Genomic DNA, 22,907 nt, shown 5'->3' with positions numbered 1-22,907 from the left:
TCTGTCATTTTAAATTTTTGTGTAATAAATGTACACTACTTTGTAATCAGGAAAAATGCTAAGAAAAACACTGAGGTTAGTTTTCCTTGAATTGATTTAATTTTAAGGTTGATTTTGCTCGTTTTCAAATCATAGCTTTGTCAGGAGATAAAAGAAAATTAAGTGAGCTACAGAGATTCTGTCACAAATAATAAATTGCTATTAATGTTATAAATGATATAATATGCCATCAGACTGAAATTTAAAGCTGCCATAACAAATTATTCATACAACATTCAACTCCACACTTTTCAATTTATTCTGAATTGCCCAGGCTGCTTCATAGAGTTTATGCATCATGTGAGTTGTTTCATTTTGCTGTTGGTGTTTTGATTTGGTTTAGTTTTACAAAAAACTTTACACAAGCAGACAAACCAACCCAAAGGGCTAAAATTAAAAAGCAAACTAGATCATAAAACATACATACTATATAAATTTGACTAAATTAAAATTCACATAATCTAAAGAGTGTTTTAAGTGTGATAGGAAAACAATCAAGTTTCAAGGCTAGCAAATAAATGAACAAAATCTGTGAGGACATTTTGGTAAAAAATACAAGTAGGAAAGTACGAGGGGGCTACATGTTAATCCTGGGGGGGCAGCCATCATCAAAGCTGCATGACGCGAGCAGCTATGATGAACCCCAAATGCTGACTGTGGGAGCGGCCCATGCCTTCTCTCTGGTGGCATCCTTCAAAGCCCACAACTGTCACTCTGACCCTTTTTATAGTTACCGCCATTCCAGAAATCTGCTAGGTGGATAATTGAATGGAAACAAAAGCCTAAATGAAGACAAGAATTAACTGTAACATTTTCTCTAAGTGTAAAGCAAGAAAGGTCTCACTAAAACTCACAGGATCCTCAGAATATGAATAGATGTAAATTCTGGTACTTTCCCCCAGTGAAATACAAAGCTTTTACTGTAGTGATGATTCTGAGACCCACACAGAGCTATGGGGTGTACTTACTGTACAATATTAAATATGAAAGAATGTATTCTGCTGTGTCTTTAAAAGTAAAATCCTGTGCACCTAAGATCGAGTGTGGAGAAGAAGGAAAAGTGAGGGCAGCTGTATCTCAGTGAGGTTGCACATGACCTTTTCCCTTTCCTCGAATGTTTAAAAAGTTGTTTTCACTGTATGATTTTATAAAAAGGAAGATTTATATCTCTATTTGTCTCTAGGTATCAACAAAATACTTCTAAATGTGAGACCCATGTGTGATGTAAATACTGTTTTAAAATAAAAATGATTAAAATTACTACAGTGAATAAATAAGTATTTATTAAACTTCCTGTTTCTTCTTGCTGCTTGTAATAGTGACCACAAACACTGTGGCTTGAGGCAAGATATATCTATTACCATTTGGTTGTGTAGGTCAGAAGCTCACAGGGGCTCACCAGACTAAAGTGAAGGTGTGAGCAAGGCTGTGTTCCTTCCAGCTCCCGAGAAGGGGATCCTTTTCTTTGCCTTTTCCAGTTTCTAGAGGCTGCCTGGATGTCTTGGCTCATGGCTCTTCCACTGTCAAAGTCAGCAATAGCAGGTTTGATCTGTCTCACATTGCATCAACCACTCCCGCTCTTCTGCCTCTTCTTCCGCTGTTAAAGACTCTTGTGATTGGATTGGGCCCACAACAGTAATCTTATGTCAAGTTCTGAGGACTGATAACTTTAACTGAATCTGAAACCATTTGCCACATAAGAAACTATAATTTTTTTTTTTTTTTTTTTGCAGTACTGGGGATCGAACTCAGGACTTTGTGCTTGCTAGGCAGGCGCTTGTGCCACTGAGCCATATCCCCAGCCCCAAAAAACTATAATCCTTATCCTCCCTATTGTTTTGCTAATAGCCTACTATGCCAGATATAAGACTGACTGTGAGGGTGAAACTTTTAGAGTTTTTCAGTGATAATGAACAGCCTGCTGGAGCATGTGTGTCACCACTGGACTAAGAGATGCTGGGGAGGGGAAAGGTAGGCCAAAAAATGAAGTTCAAGGTTAAAAGCTGCCTACAGCACTATGTGGGCAGTGACTAGGGCCATGACAAACCAACAAGGGATATGAGGTGACTGAAGCAAACTTGGTTGCTTTTACCAGGGAGACTCCAGAAAGATTTTGTGGCAGATTAACACTTAGGATGTGCCTTTAAGGCTCAGTAGGATTTGCTTACAAAAAGATGGCGGAGGATGCTAATGGTGTTTCAAGGAATAAGCATTAGATTCAAACTGATAAATAGCTATTTTACAAGAAAAGATGGTCAAATATTGACTTTCAAAACTCAGCATCGTACATCAAAGCAAAAGGTATGGAGGCAAAAGAGTGAAGCACCAGTAAAAGTGCAGAAAGTCTCTTAACTCTTTCCTAAGTTAAAATTAATTGGTTAGTTTGCTTTAGTGATTATTCATATCCTTTTTCTCATACCAGCATGCCACTTACTAGCTCCTTTCTGAGAAAACTAGCCTCTTGACAATTCTTTATGGCATATAAAGTCTTATGCTTTGAGCAGGGCACACTTGCTGTTTTGATTTGACCAGACAGAACCAAAGGTTTCCTGGTAGAGAAACTTCTACTCGGTACTAAACATTGACCCAAAGGACTGTGTTTAAGGAATTGGGACAGGAAAGGGAGAGGGAGAGATCAGAGCTGCTATTGCATCCCGCCACTAAGTTCCCGTCAGTAAAGGTGCTTGTGTCTAGGCAGTGCTTGTGTCTTGAAAATAGTATCCATCCTCATGTTTCAAGGAGAAACCTGAGTCTGTTGTGCCTGCAGGTTATTTTGATGATTATGACTCTCATGAGCTGGAAACATTCCTTAGGATAACTAAGGGCTTCTTTTTTTTTTTTTTTTGCACCTTATCACACATAGCTTCTATATACTGATTTTCAGATGATTACTCATAGAATTGTTTTTCTCCAAGTCCTAGAAGGCACTGTAACACATCCTATCTCTTTACTGTTCTGCACTCAGGGGATGAGGATGCTCCTGAAACTTTTGGTCTAAAATGCAGAGGAGACACGGCTCCCGAGATAGGAATTGTGAGCTTTACCTTAATACTCAACTTTACAGGGCAAAAATGGCAATAATATGGTTGGAATAAATTATAAGCCTTTGCACTCAACTTTGGGGATTTTTTCCCCTATAAAAATAGAACTCTTAGAGCGTTGAAGTTACGAAGTGTGCTAAGTTACAAGGCAGGCAAATCCCTAAAGAAAAAACCCAGTAGTTTAGCTAATGCATTAATTCTGGAAAGGGAAAAAGGTGACTAAATGAAAAAAGGCACCTAAAATGGTATTATTAGTAATTACTATTATAAGGTAGAATAAAATGGAAGCAGACAGGAAGGATAGAGAAAAGAAATTATTCACACAACCTGTCGTAGAGATTCAGAAATAGAAAGATTTTTGATTCAACCCATTTTTAAACATATCAGAAACATCAAGGAATTACAAAAGGGACATCAGAAACAACTGGCAAACTGGAAATCATTGCCAGCCTAAGGGGAGAAACAGAAAATAGTCTTGTATATGGGAGGGCAAGGACAGGCAAAGCATACAGATTCTACAAATTGGTCATTAAAACAAAGAGAGACTCTTGAGTAGTGACAGAGAAAGAATTTTCTCCAAACTATAGGTAAATCTGAAAGAAATGAAGAATTTCAGAAGGAAGCCAAAAAAATTCCTACAGCACTAAAGTTTTCAAAGAACTATCATAGAAATGGCTCATAAACTCCCATAAAGAGAAATCCAATTACATGTGTTCTCAGATAATTAGTGGCCAAAATTTCTTGACGTCTACATGGAAGTAAAAGATTAGCAACATTTGGCAAAACAGGGTGATATGGCCGAGGGTGACACACAGAGGTCGCTGGGACCAAGAAGGTGAGGTCAGGTCAGAACAGTGATATGAAAGTTGAGACCTACAGGACGAGTGGAAAGAGGGGTTAGGTGAGAAGTCAGGCTACTTTGAGGAAACAGCATTGAGTGTGGAGGGAGATGGAGCACAGAGAATGTTCTAGATGGAGGAACGTTATGTGCAAGGCCAAGGAGGCAGGAAAAAGCTGCTGAGTTAGAGGAGTTTAGAGGAAGTTAGTGTCTCTAAGTTAAGGAAAGAGAAAACACTTTTCCTTTCAACTGGAAGAACCGGGGGAAGCAGTAGTGATGCATGATGGTGCACAAGGAGAAACCAAGAAGGTTCAGGGTGACTGGAGGGCGACCCTTTCTGCCTGGACTCTTTTTGCGCCACCTAATGTAGCTGCCCTGATGAACACACATTATAGAAGGCTTTGGAACACAGGTGGAAGCAGATGCTCTGAAAGCTGGAAATAAAGGCATGCAGAGACTTGGACAGATCATGGAAGTCAAAACCCTGTTTAGTCTGTCTTGCAGAACTGAAGGAGAAAACGTACAAGCATGGTTTCTAGCTATGTTAAATGCCAGAAGGGGTGCTGGGAGGTGGCCTCCTGTCCAAAAGATCCAGAGATGCCGGAATACTGCTTCCCAGTCATTTTAAGAGGCTGCCAAAAGGGACAAACCTCAGGCACCATGGCAAGGAGAGCAGCAGTCTTGCTGAGCTTGTGCTCCAAGTGTAAAGTACAGAGTGGTAAACCTGACTGAGACTAAAGGAGCTTTTCCCAAATGGTTAGACCTGAATCCAACCAAGGCTCCCGCAGGGCAGCTTTTTGAGTCAGAGGCTGTCTTAGTCCATTTGGGGCACTGTAACAAAATGCCATAAATGGGATGACTTCTAAACAACAAAAATTTATTTCTCATGGCTCTGGAGGGTGAGAATTCAAGATTAAGGTATCAACAGATTTAGGGTTGGCTCAGGGCCTGATTTTGGATCATAGACGGCAGAAAGGGTGAGGTTATTTCTGGGACTTCTTTTGTAAAGGTACTGATTCCATTCATGAGAGAGCTACCTCTATGATCTCACAAAAGCTATAATCTCTAATACTACTACTTTAGGGTTAGAGTTTTAGCATAAAATGTTTGGGGGCATACAAATATTTAGACCAGAGCAACAGCCAAAAAACATACAACCAGGGGGCAGGGAGAGGGAGAGGGAAAGGGAGAGGCAGAGAGAGAGACAGAGATAGAGACAAAGAGAGAGAGATTCAAAGAGACTGAGATATTGAAAGAGATCCAACAGCATGGGGTGAGCCACACTCCAATAGCTATGTGTTTAAAACACTCAGGGGTCTACAGCCATGCCACCCTGAATGCAACCGATCTCATCTGAAGCACTCAGGGGCCCTTAAGTCAGTTAACATGTCCCAGCTAGGGCCCTGGAATCTGAGCCCAAAGCAGAGAATGAGTTTCTCTTGGAGCAAAGCAGGGAGAGGGCTGGAAAGGGCAGAGCATCAGAGTGCATCTATTCCCCTAGAGACCTGCATTCCTGGGAACACGGTGGCCTAACAGCCAAGCCCAGAATCAACAGGACAGGCACCACCTCTCTTGGGGAAAGAGATAAATAGGTGACATGAGAAATCCTATCCCTCAAGCCCACATAGTTGCTGGGGTTAGAGTGGGGGTGGACAGTGCACAACAATAGGCAAACCAGAGATAACAAAACCACTCTTTTCCATTGTGTGTCCATTCTCCCTACCAGGAGAAGGCTATAACTGGAAAGTCTTAGACAACTGGAATTAAGAGGGCCTGGAGCTTGGGATGGAGGAGGAGATAGGAGTAGGTTCAAGTCTCCCACGCTAATTAAATGCTACCTGTGTACAAGGAGAGTAGAGAAAGTGAGCTCCATGGTTCTGAGAAAGTAGGGAATCAAGAGTGCCCCTGAAGGACTGGTCATCCAAAAAATCATGTGAATCTGAAAAGTGAAGAAAGGTGGAAACTGAACAATATAAAGGAAGGGGTGAAAAATGCAGATGTGGATGAGACAGCAGGCCAGTTCCAGGGGCCTGGACACTGCCCACCTAGCATGGACTGCTTTCTTTAGTGGATAAGAACTCTTTACAGCATGGGAGGAAGCTGAAGTTTACAAAACATTTTATAAGAATTGGCCGAGGATCTAGGGATTAAACCCACCTAGGTTAATGTGGATGCACAGTTAAATAAAATCAAAACTGTGTGGTGGCTCCACTATATCATGGCAGCTTTCTAGAGGATAAGGAACAAACCTGACATGCTTGTAGCACAGGCAGACTGGCACAATTACCTGTAACAACCCACACTGTGGTTATCTGGTCAGCTGTTTTTCCTATGATATATCAAATTAATGCTGCTTCGTTTTTCTATGTCTATGGACTGGCAGAGAGGAACTACCAGATATTTAGGTCTAGGTATCAACAAGTCACCAGGAGAATTTTTTTTTTTGAAGCGGAATGTCTTTTCTAAAGCATAAATTAATCCCTAACTTGTTAATTCCTAACCCATACAGAATATTATTAGTCTATGACTCTAAATTCCATCTTAGGACCTATTCCTAAGGTGAAATTAGGTGAAATATTGTAGGTGAAATCAATGTGAAGATGTAGAAAATATCAGCTTTGAAGATGAAACAAAAATGGGAGTTGTGGTTAAAATATTGGGTTCAAGAAATTCACAGTCATGTTGATAGAATGCAAGGATTGACCTAAACCAGTACTATAGAATTTAGCAATGATCAACACCTGATGCTTAGCTTTGAGGGGCTTTGTGGCTATAAGAGCTAGAAGAGGCTTTTATTTTCAAGAGTCCAGGATGTGGCTAGAAGCAGGCTGCAGTGAATCAAATGGGAGGCCAAGATGTGGACATGGATATGGTGTAACCTCTGCCTGGAGGCCTAGGCCTAGGTTATTATTTCTGTGTACAGTGGTTCCTGCCTTTTAGTAGCACATATGTTCCAAGACCTCCAGGGGTCCTCTGAAATTACTCATAGTACTGAACCCTATATGTACTGTTTTTCCTATATACTCTGCAGCATTGCCACACAGTACCCAAGTTAATCTATCCTGCCATGTTTTATACCTTGGTGCTTCCTTTGTTCACTATTCCTGAGCTTTGGGGCTGTTATTAAACAAAATAAGAATCTCTCAAACACAAACACTTTGATATTGTATCAGCTGATCTGATAAATGAGAGAGCTGCTAAGTGACTAATGAGGGGGTAACATATACAGCATGGATACTCTAGGCAAAGGGATGATTCATGTCCTGGGTAAGGCAGAGCAAGAAAATACAAGATTTCATCCTCCTCCTCATAATGGTCTGCAATTTAAAAGTTGTTTCTTTCAGAAACTTTCCATTTAATATTTTTGGACCATGGTTGACCACGTGTAACTGCAGATATGGGAGGACTGCTCTAGTCCTACTCTGTCTGGGGACTTGTGTGTGTTCCTTGTGTGGGGTAAGCCCAGGGATGGGGACACACGTGTTACATCAGGTTCTTGTCCTTTGCTTCCAGAACATTGAATATAAGCTTCCATAAAGCCATGACAAATAAAAATTGTTTCCTTGATTAACTAAATCATGCCAAACAGAACAAAGAAACATTTAAAGAAAAGCCAAGTATGTATAACTGAAAAATGTCAGAAATTATTTTGAACCTGAGGAAGTCTGTACATTCTGTAGATTTTAAAGTATCATTCAGGTGTGACCTGAAACTATAAATTTTTATTTCAGTTCCTGCCATAAAATTCCCACCAAATATTTTGTATATGCTTGAAAGAAGTGCTAGAGGGTTTTGTATGGAAAAACTCCCTGTCCCCAAAACAAAACAAAACAAAACAACACAAAACAACAGAAAGTCACTATTGAAGACAAAGACCACAGAGATTGGGCTCAAACAAATTTTTAGCATTATTGAAAGCCAGCTGGGTCACCTGATGTTAATGTTAAATATAATAGAACATAGGATTTGTAGTCAGAAGTCTTGGGTTTGAATTATACTCCATCACTTGGTGTTTGGATTAGTCTCATCGTGACACAGGGTTAAATGAGATGATGCATGCAGAATATATAGCACGGGGCCAGGCACATTTTAAATGCTCAAAGTCAGTATTGTTGTTCTTTTACTTGTTATCATCATTACTACAGTGGGATACATAAAATCATGTTGAAAATTCTCACTGTCATGTGATTTAGGAGATCACTTTAATAATAGAACCAAAAGACAACTAATTCACAGGTACGGCAAACATCCTAAGAACAAGCAAATTAAGTAGCACATAGTGAAATCATCACTGAGTCAACAGAGTGTTTCAACATCAAACCTAAAACAATAGGAGTCTAAAAAAATAAGAAGACAACAATATTGGCCCAGTTGCTTAGAAGTGATAAATTTATGCGCTGTTTAAGTGTGTAAGAAATAACACTAGATCATATCACCTACTTAGAATATGCAAAACTAAAATGTCTCTGCCAAAAGACAGACAACGATGAGGTTTTAATGAAAAGAACAAATGGGATAAGATGACAACAAGAAAGGAGGAAATCTAATAATAGATTAAGAATTTATCACAAAAAGATGATGTTCACATAAAAATAACCTTAAAATGCATACTATTTTCACAAGCAGAGAAATTAAAATAATTTATTAAAAATTCAGCATTTAAAATACCCCATGCCAGCAGAAGGCATGCACAGAAATATTGACAAGATTATGCTATTGAGAGATTTTTTTATAGCAATTAAAAAGTAATATTAATAAATGTAAAAACAAGATAGCTAATTGGCAATCTCAAACACATAGAAATAGGTCAGAAAGACAAATATATAAAGAAGATGTAATGATAAGTCACATGTTCATTTCTCATGAAATGGGGTTTGGGGAGATAAGAAATATAAATTCAGAAACTCAAGACAGAAAGGTTAAAAAATGGGTAAAATTTACAGCCAATTGGGCATTGGTCTTTCTAGATGCATGATGTAATAAATTGCAAGAACTTAACATTTTTTGTTTGTATTTGTTTTGACTTTTATTAGTACATGTTTGTAGTACACAATGATGATACTCACTTTAGGGAATTGGTATATATCACTAACATTTTTCAATTTTTTCCTCATTCCCTCCAGCCCTTTTTATTTTTCCAGCATCAGGTTCATTTACTTATTATAAAACTTTATAAAGTTAATTATCATATATACATATTGAAAGTCAGACTAGTAGGTCAAAGAAGCTGTAAAATATGTAAGATAATTTACGAAGTAACAGTACACTTTTAGATACATTGCCTATGCTGGATTACAATGCCTTTTTCTCTCTGTCCCATCTTTCCCCGTCCCTCTCTCTCTCTTTTCCTATTGTCTGTCTTTTATTTTGTACTTTACATATTGCACTTTTCATATAAAAGAAACCGTATAATATTTAAGCTTGTGTGTGTGCATTATTTCACTTATCATTATGTTCTCAAGGTGCATCCATTTTCCTAAAAATGCCTCAAGTTAGCCTTCTTTATGGCAGAGTAGTACTCTGTCATGCATAGATATGACATTTTCCTTACCCACTAATCTGTTAATGGACATAAAACCTGTTCCCAGGATTTAGCTATTACGGATGGTGCTGCTATAAACATGAGTATGCACACACCACTGTGGTATGATGCCTTTAACTCTTTTAGGACACACTTAGAAGGGGAAGATTTGGGTCAAATGGAATTTCTATTTTGTGGACTCTCCACACTGATTTCCATAGCTGTATCAGTTTACATTTACACCAACAATGGAGAAAGCTTCCTTTCTCCTAGCCTTGCCAGCATTTGTTATTGGTTGATTTCTTGATGGTAGCCATTGTTTTTAGAGTGAGATGGTATCACAGTGTTGTTTTAATTTGCATTTCTGGAATGGCTGGTGATGTTGAACATTTTTTCATGTGTTTATTGGCTGTTTATATCTCTTCATCTGAGAAGTGTTTCTATTGCTTGTTTAGACAACGCTGAACAAGAACATAGAAATCTAAATAAGAAACTATTTTGAGAGATTTATTCATTTGTCACACATGGTCAGAGTGACCTTCCTAAGTCATATATCATGCCAACCTAAAGAAAAACTAATAGTTCTTTAGTGAATGTAGAATAAGGGTTAAACTTTGTAGTCCATGGTTCTCGTTAGGAACAGATACCCTAAATCAGCCTGTCTGGATTGAAATCCAGCTCCACCACTTACTAATACTACCCATGAGACCTGCATCAAGTTCCTTTTTAGTTCTTAGTTTCTTCATCAGTGAACCACGAATAATGGCATCTTGTAGCAAGGGTAGTGAACATACGGACTCTCTCATATTACATGGACTTCTTCCTGCATTCCTTATCCTCTCCTCTAGGAGTTCTTCTTTCAGAAGAATAGCCATTTCAAAATACACTTCATCATCTTCTACTTATGTCTTTAATCTGATTTTTTAAAGGAAACTGAGGTTTAGCAAGGCACGAATATTGTATGTAGCAAAACTTGGATTTTAACTCAGTTCTGTTGGATACTAGAGTCCATATTTTCACTCACTTCCACTCTGGTGGACTAGCTTCTATCAGATCAGTCTCTTGGCAAGAAACACCAGGGGAGAAGTTTGAAGTCACTGGTGAAATACTGAGCATCCAGGACTTGAAGAATCAAGATCCTTGAAAGAAGCAACATTCATTGACACGGGCCTACTGTTCTGTACTGCTTTCTCTTGAAGCATTTGGTATGTTATAAGACAAACCAAACAAACAGAGGCCACTTCATATTCATGGATCAAAAGACTCAATATATGACCAGGGATATAGCTCAGTGGCACAGCTCTTGCTTGGAAAGGTCGAGGTCCTGAGTTCAATACCTGGTACCAAAAAAAAGAAGACTCAATATTATCACTTCTTTCAAATTAATTTATAGATTATTATAAACTTAATCAAGTATTAGCATATGTGTGTGTATAAACTAACAAGCTGTTTCCAAGTTACATGGCAGCACAGAGGTGCCCAGAATACTTAAAGCAATCTGAAAGAACAAAATTGGAAGGCTATGCTACCAGATAAAAGCTACAGTAATTATAAAAGTATAGCATTGTCCAGTGATAGATAACAAACCAGTGGGATAGAATAGAAAGTCCAGCGATAGGCTAACACATGCACAGTCACCGTATTTATGGTGAAGGAGACATTATAGTACAATGAGGAAATGTTGGTTTCTTCCGGGAATGATTCTGGGACGACTGTATATCCATGTGAGTAGAGTATAATCTTGTTACTTACTTCACACCTTATGTAAAACCAACTCCAAGAGGATTATCGCTGTAAATATGACAGTTAAAGTTTTAAAGCTTCTAGAGGATAACATAAGAGAGCATGTTAATGACTTCGGTGTAGACAAAAGAGTTCTTAAACACTAGGGTGGAAATAACACTAAACAGGATGGAAAAGAGTAGAACGTGGATTACATTACAACCAAGAACTTCTGTTATCAAATATACTATGAAAAAAGTAAAAACCAAGCCATTAAGTGGGAGAAGATATTTGCATACCCCCAGACAGCAGACCCAGGGTGAGGAAAGAGAGGGGAGCATTGGCTCTGGGCTGTGCGTCTGTATGAGCACACTCCAAGTGCATCTCGACACTCTTGTTTATTCTGTCCCTCTACCAATATTCTCCTCATTCCCTCTTCTTATTCACTTCCTACTTTCTACCTGCTCAAAGATTTATGACAAGTGCTATAAACAAACCTGTCCCACAAATCTTTGCTTATCTCAATTAAACTTTGCTTTTGGAAGTGAAATTCTTGACACAGTTTTAAGATCCTAACTTGGTTCAGATCTTCCTTTGGTTAAAACTTGGACTGATAGCTTTCTCAGTCTAGGTAAAAAATATTCTTATTTTCCTCAAGGCAATGAACCCTGCAATATTTAACAGGCCTTCCCTTCCCAATATATTTACTTATACCTGCACATATATTTTGAGGTATAGCACCTCATATTCACTTTTGACTACCGGTACAAGGTAACACATAGTGTATTTACAAAAAATACATTATCATTCAGTTCTTCACCTTCATCAAATGAACTTGTTCAACATGGTCCTTGGAGTTCATAATTTGTATTTTTATTTTCAAAAAGAACTTCAAATCAAATAAAATCGAGACTCGTTTCATTAAAGCAACTTTATGTTAGTTGATGAGAAATTTATCCAGATTACAAAAGCTTGTTTGTTTCTTTAAATGACTTTATATAGTAGCTGTTTTCTCCCCAGTACAGGATGAGAAATACATTTTAAAATTTAAAATATAATTGAATTTGGGACCACTTACTGTTTATATTTATTTCAATCAATTTTGGAAAATAAAATATCCACATTGAGTTTCTTGATGAAGCTACAAAGTGAATTGGGATAAACCAAAGAACATCAAAACCCATTAAAAGGTGCATTTAGATTTATAAAAGTAAAACCTTTCTCTATCTTAAACATGGAAAATGGGATTGTGTTTCCTTTCTAAGGAAATAATTTCCTTCTTACAGAAAGAAATATGTGTTCCTTGTATTTTTCTGACTGGTGTTTTACCTCCTAAAATCAATCTCATAGAAATCAAATTTTCCAAGTGATTACAAATTTGGAGATCAAAGAGTGGTAGGAGAGTGAGCAGGTATGGTATGTGCTCAACCAAAAGGACTGAAACTTAAAATGTCTTTGGTTTCACAGGCTTTGCAAAAGCATAGTAAATGAATCTCTGTTTAGCCAGGTACACAGTATTCACCCTAATATCTAATTTTTGGGAGCAAATTATCTGATCAGTACTTTACTATTTTGCTCAGAAATACTTGTCACACTATTGCAAAAAACTTACAGTGCCTTTAGGATGTCGCTTGAACATCAATAAAACCTTGGTATTTGACATTTTTTAAAGTCAGAATTCACTTTAGGAGTTCTAGTTGCATTCCTTTCTCCCGTGCCACCCTACCCCATCCTACCTCTTTCTGCTTCACTGGGGTTTGTTTATGCTGCCCTTTTACCGAGCACCACATTTCAACACAGAGTGTCTCCCTTCCGCAGGGAATTAGGTCATGGGGTAGGGGTACCGCTGCTGGGGGTCAATATTTCTGAAACTTTCATCATGAATGCTTGTGCCTGAAACAGCTACATGAATTCTCATTTAAACTTCAGTCTATTTTATCTCTTGTTTTAAAAGTAGGAAGCAGAGTCTCATGCAGGGCAAAGAAAAAAACTTTTTAATCAAAACTCGTTCACTCATGGGAACACACGCTCACGTCTGCTTTGTCCCTCACGTTAGAGCCTCCAGCAATAATGAAGTAGGAGAAGCCCCTAGAGAGGCTGGTGCAGTCTTTCAGTGTCACCCATCATTCATGTACTTCTCTGCATATTAGCGTACAAGAATTTAAAAGTGTCAGGTATGGGGGGAAACAACAAGGAATAAATCACAAGATCGCTGACCTCTTTGCGGTTCTTTGGGAGCTAAGATCGTTTCCTTACTTTTGCATCTGATTTTTCTTCTTTGTGCTCATTTGTAGTTTCCCCCAATTATCAGCTCTTCGGAAATGAGTGGAGGCTCAGATTCCAATTCTGTGTAAGGCACATACATTGGGTGAGACTGGCCATATGCCTCAGTTGGCACATATTTCTTTTGTCAAGGAGGGATTTGTTATGTCTTTAATAGAGACTTAAAAAATAGACTTGTGGTTTTTCTAAATCTCTATTACACATAATGGAGATTTTTTAGTGAAAATTAATGTTGGGCTATGGACACTGAGTTTGATCCGGGGAATGCCAGGTGAAACACAGTATTTGAGACATACTAAAAATTATTTGTTGTTTATCCAAAATTTGAATTTAACTGGGCATTATTTTTTCTGAATTTTGAGATCATATTAAGCATCACAAATTTTTATTAAGTGGAGCAAGTCAGCAGCAGTTCATCTTCCAGTAGAGTTCAGCCATGCTTCCAAATACCGCCATCCAGCATTAAAAGTGGACTGGAGGTTTTCCAGTATTTAGGAGAAATCTAGTTTGACCTTACCAAAAAGTCACTCTGAAACTCACTCATTGGAGAGTCACATAGGGGTCAGAAAGGACACACAACGTGTCCAGGCACTAGAATCCTTCTGAGGACCTTCTTATCCTCAGGGCTAGCACAAAATCCATGTAAGTGACATTGCTCTGTAGAGGGCAGGATAGCCCTGCAGGTAGAGCTCTGGGTTCATGGCATAAATACTCCTTTACATAATGTTTATCTCGGAGACCAGAGCAGTTCCAAAAGAACTTCTCTCACTTGCCAAGAAAGATCTATTTTTAAAAACTCTTATTACAAAAACCCCTCTCTATTTAAATATCATGGCACTAATCCCCAAGGAAAGGTGTAGCATTATAAAGAAAATTGTAAGATAAAAGATTTAGGAAGAACTCTTAGGGAAATTCCTTTCTTTCCAGCTGAGATTTTCTGAACTTACATAGCTAAATGACTTCAAAGATTCAGTACTCAGTTTGTGTATGAATATTTTATAGTGATTTTAAAGAACAGATGTTCTCCTATTTTCTCCTCTTGCAAATTTTGCAAATAATCTTTTAAAATGTCTTCAAGACTCCAAAGTGCTTAACCTTTGCTCTGAGGTAATTACAGGTAAACATCTCCTTACCCACTAGTCGGGGTTTTCAAGAATGTTCCTAAATCTCCCAAACATCAAATGTTTCTGGCACCCTAGACAGACTCTTGGAACGAGGTGAGGATTTGCTCAACACAAACGCTCCGTGATCTCACAGACAGTTGTTGACACTTCTTCACCCCAGAAGTGGAAGGCAGAAAGTGAAACCAGCTACAGACAAGAATAGAAGAAACAGGATCTTTAGGCTGCGAAAGAGAGGTAGAAAGATAGGAAAACTGCTGTTCAAACCCTGGACTGCTATTGTGAGGAAGAAGGGATTGTCCTCGGGGACAGAGCCAGGCCATCCAGCAGAAATTGAAGGATAGCAGGTTTCAGCCTGTGCTGTCCCAGACCCTCCAGTGATGAGGACTACCACTTCTCTCTGTCACACGGAGGGGACAATGTATCAGCGGTACTTACCAGCAGGGAGTTGGTACAGATGAAGCCTGCCTTTTCAACTTTATGATTCGGTGGGTCACAAAAGCGAGAAGCACCGAAGCGAGAATATGCAGTTCCAAACCCCAACATTAGGAATTTCTATTTCAGTTTGAATCTCGGCTCTAGTTGGATGCCCTGGGCTAAATTGCTGGGGTTCAGGTCCTCTATCAATTGCAATGCACTGGTGTAAGGACTGAACAGCTTATGAACAATGCCTGGCATACACAAGACACTCAATAAATATCTACTTTTAAAAAACAAGAAGCCGGCCATGGTGGCATGCACCTGTAATTCTAGGATTTATGAGGCTGAGGCAGGAAGATCATTATGAGTTCGAGGCCAGTCTGGGCTATACAGTGAATTCAAATCCAGCCTGAACTACCTTAGTGAGACTCTGTCTTAAAAAAAAAAAAATTAAGTAAACAAACTATTTCAGAAGTGGTTTTGTGTTTCCAAGGAATGGGCCTTCTGAGAGCATCTTTCTCACACATACTTGTGGGAGGAAAAGCTGGAGTGTCTAAGGGTCAGTGGGGTTGAAGAGGTAAAGTACCCTGACAACTGGATCACTGGGAAGCTCACTGCAGGTTCCACAGGCGGTAAATGTCTAAGCCAGCTGTGGCACTGTGTCGTTAGGGCTATGACACATTGGAGACTGCATAAGAAGTTGTATACTTATAGAGGCAGATTTTAGCTGGTAGGGCACTGCGCAAGAAAGGCTTTTCTGCAGGAAACACTGGAAACACTAGAGACATGTTGGAACGCACAATACAGATGATGGGGGGCACTTAATAGATGGGGAGACACAGTACAATGCAGCAGTGGTGAACCTTTTATTAGAGTTTTCAATGATTCTGAGAGCCTACTGCAGCGTGCATGCCATAGGTTCACCACCACTGGTAGAGAGGGAGATACTGAGTAGATGGTGAGGGACTTTGGGTGAATGTGGGGCGCTGGATGGACCAGAAATACTGGGTGGATGGGGTCCCTGAGTGGATGGCGAAGGCACTGCATGCGTGGGGGTACACTGGGTGGGTGGGGAAGACCGCATGGATAGAAGCACTGGAAGGATGGTAGGAGCACTGCGTGGATTGGGACCCTGGGTGGATCATGAGGGACTAATTCCAGTGTCTGTGCAGGATCAAGGACAATCATGGCCAACCCAGCTGATAGCCTTAGGGAGCCTTCCCTGCCTAACATCACTTCAAAATACATAAACTCTTGAAATGTTTGTACAATCTAAGAGAGGGGAGGGAGTTATGAAGTAGGGTCCCGAGCCTCTTTGGTAGTTGGGACTAGGAAGTAATTTAAACTTAATTTGCCAAAATGAAACAAAGAGCTGTCCTTGTGTCCCTGGCGTGCAGAGCCGTTCAGGCGGCTATGGGCTCTGTGTCTGATTCTTCCTGGAACCATCCTCACCAGCACTCTCTTCTCTTTGCCTTTGTCCTTCAGCCTCATCCTTTAGAACACCCTTTCCTCACTTCCCTCACTGCAGAGGGCGGGCGTTTATCTTACAGCTGCACTCTGCGCTCCCACAGCATTAGAGAGGGTTATGAAACTATAAGGCCTCCCCTCAACTCCATTTGTTATAATACTGTACTAGGCTTAGATCCACCACCAACCGCACAGCAGTTGTTGTAAGGACTGAGTAGCATCTGAATAATGACCAGGCACTCAGTACGTGTCCAGTAAAAAAAGAAGAAACAATTACAGAAAACATACAGGCGTTTATCTCTGTTGTTTTATCCTAAACTTTTCTGCTTACATGGTTTAAAAAAGCAAGCCAGGTAAAGCCCTTCACCGACTTTATCTTCTGTTGCTGTCTTGTTTACAGGGCTCAGAATAGATCCTCTAAGACCATTCTAGTTCAAGAGTCCTGTGGTCTTTGATATAGTTGGAAAGTGCTGTCTATCATATTTACAGTTACCATGATAAAACTGGAGCCACTCTAAAGCTTTGGATGTTTTCAAGGGTGCAGCTGACCCATCATGTCGAAGGCATACTCTGGAAAGAAACATTAGGGCCTGAGGGAGAGGAAGGTTTCTTCCATTTCTTAAGAGCGTGGCAGGAAAGAGTGGTCTCTAACCTTGAATTACTTGAAGACATGAAACTTAAGGTCAGGCTCATCTCTCAATTTGCGACTTCTTAGAGGACTTATTCAAACATTAAAACATTTTCAACAAGTAATCGCCAACAGTGAAATCATTCTAGAAATACCCCATAGTCTCTACTAGAATCTTCAATATCTTTGTGTGTAAAATGGGGAAATAGCTTGCAGGATTGTTGGAAGATTAAGAATGTGTAAAACCTCTCTCATAGCTGTTGTGAATAGGTTTTTAAAGTTATTGCTGTGAAATCAGGGCTCTCACACCTGTTGCTCTGTTCACACCACCACAGGCCATGGCTTTATGCTCCCTTCTATTCTTCTGGGTCCTGAAAGTATCTTTTTTGAAGAACCAGGTTGCTTAACCACAAATGCAATGAGTCCAGGGGAATTGTCAAGCCAGTGATCCATTTCTTTGGCACTCTACTTGCATGAGTTTCCATATTTAATGACATTCTACCAGCAGGATAAACATACATGCAAGGTTGAATCATCTTTTCTTTCCCCTTGGATCAGGAACCCAAGAAAACAGGTGCAGGAAGCAGGTGGGGACTCTGGTGAGCAGGATGTTTCCTGTGCCGTGCTTATACAGCTCAAGGACCCACAGGGATGTGCGAGGGAGGGATGGGGGCTCTTCAGCTAACTGGGAGCTCATCTTGGTAATGACAGCAGCCCTGCCGAGAAGGGCGCAGTGTAGAGTGCCTACTGGATAGCAGTCCTCTCCCTCAGCTTTTTAATCAAGACCAGAAAGAAGCAGTGTCCGCAGAAGTGGCTGAGAGCATTTTAGGTGAGCCACATGGCTCTACTGGTTTACTGAGAGCTTTGGGGCAGTGCTGTAGAAACCTGCATGATTTGGCTGTGGACTAATGACACATTCCACAGGTGCAGTTTGCTCTTCTGGATGGAGAAGGGAGGAAGGCCCCCAAGATACCTCTTTAAGCTCTTTCAGAGAGCAGGAGGGTTTCAAGGTTGGGAGACAGAAATGAAAAAAAAAGAAAAGAAAAGATGAAAAGGCTTCTAAAGAGATAAATAAAAGTTTGCAGAAGGACAAAGGGAAGAAGCTTGTATTTAAAAATGTATATACAAGCTGGTGTGGTTGTGCACACCTGCAATCCCAGCAATTGGGAGACTGAGGCAGGAGGACTTATATACTTGCATGTGTATGTATATATGTATACATATGCATATATATGTGTATATACTCATACATATATATCAGGGCACATATGTGTATATGTGTACATATATATGTGCATATTATATATATATATTCTCACTTCAGCAGGTTTTGAAGGAACTTACAGAAGTAAATTATAGAAGCATACACCATACAGAAGGATAAGAATATAAGCCATAAATTGAAGGATCTGGATTTAAAAAGGCCTTTGGGCGTTTCACTAAGGACTACAGCAGAAAGACATTTGTAGTTCTTGTCTCTTCTTAGGAACCCACTGCAAACAACAATGAACCCAAAGGAAGGAGTGAAGGTTCGTCATTTTCAGTGGAACAAGGGAAAGGCTACAGCCCCCAAACACAAACTCTGAAACATACCTATAAGCACTATCCTGTAAGATCTGGAGAAAAATGAGAGCTGGAGATTACTTCAGGGTTTGAGCCAGAAAGAGATTTCCCTAGAGGGGATTCACAGTCTGAAAGGAACCTTTGATTAGAATGACTCCTTTTAGAGCTGGGTGGTCCCCCGGACAGACCGAAATGTCTCTCTCTGTAGAGGATCAGTGCATCCTGAAGAAAACTGGAATGTTGTCATCCGAGGTAGATCCCAGGGGTGCACCATTTCCATCGTCTGAGACTATCTTCAGTCAAGGGCCACTGCTGGAAGTGAAGTGGGTGAAGCAGGCCGAAGAGGCAGCCCTTCCTATTTGTCGGAGAGCTCGCATTTTAAAAGGCTTCCTTGAATAGCCTGTGCCTCAGATCCAAAGGGAAACCGTATCTGCTGAAAAGGAAATAATAGATTTGATGGTGTTTGAGACGAGACACCAGAACCAAAGTTCCAGACTCTTCCAGCGTACTTCTTCTGTTCTTCCTCAAACAGATCTTCAATAACTGGCAGACTGCACCAAAAGCCAGGTATGAACAACAACACAAAAACAAAAACAAAAACAGAAACAGAAAGAAGCACATAAAAGGTAGAGGTCCTACAAAGTGAGAAAGCATGTGAATTATACTGGGGACATGCAAGAGAGATATTTTGATTGTGTTTGAAGCCTCCAGGATGCTTCCCACTGCTGCTTCTGGCAATGCCAAATGAAAGCATTATTTCTGTTGTGAAAAAATAGACTTGGTCATGGACTCGAGTTAGCCAAGTAAATATTTTCTTGGCGGTGTACAACCCATTATGCATAGACTATAATTATAGCATTCCATTAACATTCTCAAGTGATTATCATTTTGGGCATGGTGGTGGCTGGAAGTTGAGATGAGAGTTCTGCCTGAGATCTTCGCTTGGAAAATACTAACTGATGTGTGCATTTGTGATCGGATCTGTACACACCAGGGTTGAGCGTGGAAGGGGAGTGTGAGCTGTGGCAACTTTATATCATAACTCACAACTTGCTACTGAGGTTTGTTACCAAATTCTTCTCTGAAACTAATTTTACTAAGTTAAAGGAAAAAAGTCCAGTGTCTAATTCAATAGAGACTTTCTAGTAGTAATGTACTCAGCTCATCTAAGTATCATGTGGGGCTTTGAATCACACTTCCCTTCCCAAGACTTTTGAAAAGATATTATAGGAAGAAAGATAATATATGTAAAGAACAGTTAAACCTCTTCTGAACACACAAGGGCAGTGACTGAGTGCCTCGTATAAACACTTGGTAATTATTTCTCAAGTTTACAACATCCTGTGAGAAAGACAGCATTATTTCCATTTTACAGATGAGAAAACTGCCTTGGAGAGGTTGCATAATTAGTTTAAGATTGCATAGCTAATAATTGGAGGGGCTGGGATTGAAACCCAGTGACTAGAGACTGGGCCTGCTAACATCAAAAGAGTCAAAGAATTGAGGATTCCCCAGTTAGAAATGTTTCTTAAAAGAATCTACCCACTTAAACACTTCAATGGGATTCAAGGTAGAAATCTACATATATGCATTTTACTTCTTTCCTGCAATATTTCATTAAAATGACCCAAACTCTACGATGACAGGGGAAAATGTGTAGGAAAGCAAGGATGGGTTCTGTGCACCCACTAGAAATGACAGGTGGTTTTTGCAAGTTGCAGTGGCATCTGGCCCAGACCAAGTGGAGCGGTAGAGCTCCAGGATCAGGAATACCTGGTCACACTCCTGATGTGAGCAGTTAACACCTGATGAGGGTGGGCCATGGGACGTCAGAATGATAAGGTTACGGAGGTTCACCCTCCTGCCTCATGCCAGTCTGCAGGGTGACAGGGTGACGTGAGGGCCTTATTTTTCACCAGGTTGTAATGCAGGCTGAGCCCAACCCCAGCAAGTGACAGAGTCAGCGTTGAATTTTCTTGGGGTATTCAGCACATTTACACCTGGGAGGCTGACCATTCATCACACTGGTGCTGGGGACACTGGGGTGAATAGGATGGCGTTCTTAGGCTCCATCCACTTTTGTGGAAAGCAGAGTGAAGTGAGCTATGATGATGGCAGGGAAATTTCCCAAGGGCATGGGAAACCCCGATGAGTGATTCTGTAAATGAGAGGATAGCGGCTTCCTCAGAAGGATGAGGGTGCCTTCTGGACCCTAAGGGTGGCTAGATAATGCTCCCCTCAGGGAGCAGAGTACAGTTTTGAAGGAATGTATGTACAGAAGGAGGTGAACACAAGGGACCGGGAGTGCAAATACTTGAGAAATGGAAAAGACAAGGCAATACACACACTCCCCCCTAGGGGGCACACTCGTAGGCCTATGAAGAAAGTTTGCTGACAGCTGCCCAGGGTGCCTAAGAAACAGTGGGGAAGGCCAGTGTTCTCACATGCTGCAGGATGCTCTCAGATATGCCTGAGTGCTCTGGCAGGACTCACTATGGAGGTAGTTCAGGGAAGAGGCTGGATTGCTGACATTCATGGCAAAAGAAAATTCCCTGCCAAGAGAGGAGATAAAGTGGCTTTGTACATGTATCTAAGGTGGTAGGTCCAATTATTCCCCATCCCTGGACTCAACAAATATGATGGAGAAGCAAAACAGTCATGCTAGTACTGGCTAGTACTCACTTAGCGCAAACTAAGGTGATGTGATAATCCCTCTATTCCGTGCATCACGAGACCCTGGCATCTATAGTATAAGCACAGCAACTGTAGCCAGAATCATTATTTTTCCAGCTGTCCTTGTTCCAAATCCAATACATTTGCCATTATTCAACAATGACCTCTTCTGGAAAAGCAAGCACAGAGACACAAACAAATTTATATTTTGTTTGTATGACATATTAAAATGTATCCATTGTATTTTCCCTGTGTCTTTGGCCAAGCTTTTTCAAGCCATCTCCTGTCATGATTTAGTACAGGATCCCCTGCCTGAAATATCAGTCCTTGTCATTTCCCCAATTGACTTATCCTTCAACACTCAGCTCAGCTGTCACCTCTGTGTCCGCCTAGAATCTGCATGTCCTTCTTAGATATACATCTGTTATGGGGTGCCATTATCTCGGGTTACAACCACTGGGATATCTGTCTCCCTTACTAGACTGGGATGATTGGAGCTATGCTTTATTTCTCTTTACCTAGCATGTACTCCGTAGTAAACCCAAATAAATGTTTGTTGAAAGCTGTCTTGAAGAACTCACTAAATATTTAGAAGAAAATGCATTTTCTCATTCTTTGCTTTGAGTCACTATGCACATTGTTGGCTTTGAGTCACTGTGCACTCAAAAGCAAAATGAGAGGTTCTGAAATTAGATAAACTTTCATGACTCATTCACTTTAAACAGTCTTCATCCCTACCCTGCCCCTGCCCCAACTCCCTGGTACTGGCATTGTTCTAGGCTCTGAATATATATATATATATATATATATATATATATATATAAAGGTGAGTAAAAAATTCAGTTTTTGTACCTAAACTTAATGGGCATGACACCACGACCCCACATATGGTATTTAGAGGGAGGAGCCATTGATGTTTTACCTGTGGTGAGATGTGGGGTTATCTTTAGATTCTAGTCTGACGCCTGCATTATGGAATTGGTCTGGGTGCTTGGAGAGGGAAGTACAGATCTGTTGGATTTGAGCCCTTAGGATAGCTAAAGAAAGAGACAGAAAGAATAGTGACTACATGTCAGGAGACCTAGGTTTTTGGGTAAGTTTTGCTCTGAAAATTTGCATGCTTTTGGGAAATATGTTCCTTCTTCATTGACCTCAGTTTTTGCTTACGTGAAAAAAAGAGGTGGGGCAGGGAGTCTCTAAGCTTTCTTCCAGGAGCTGAGTCTTATTGGACAGCTTGAAGCAGGCCCTGAAATCGATCAGCAGGAGCACTTTGATTGGGAAGATACCCTACGGCCCTCAAATTGGACCTTTCCCCTTCCCAGCTGTGTGACTGGCATCTCATCAATATGGTCATAACATCTGGTTTGGAGAACCAGGGCACTGTCTCTGAATTGACTGTCAGGGCCTTGTTGCTCATCACTGAACACCATCTTAGCATATATAGGAAAGTCCAAGAGCTAGACCAACGCAGTGGCCTCAGAATGCGGGAAGCAGAATTCTGAGCCTAGGGAGGCGAGCCTGTTTATTTATTTCCTAATTCTAGTTAGAGAAAAGAAGAATGTCAGGAGTCTTTAGTGATTCACATCTTAAT

The sequence above is a fragment of the Chinchilla lanigera genome, unplaced genomic scaffold (assembly GCF_000276665.1).
Source record: "Chinchilla lanigera isolate Chin_1 unplaced genomic scaffold, ChiLan1.0 scaffold00018, whole genome shotgun sequence".
Lineage (NCBI taxonomy): Eukaryota > Metazoa > Chordata > Mammalia > Rodentia > Chinchillidae > Chinchilla > Chinchilla lanigera.
This window is presented reverse-complemented; position numbering follows the sequence as displayed.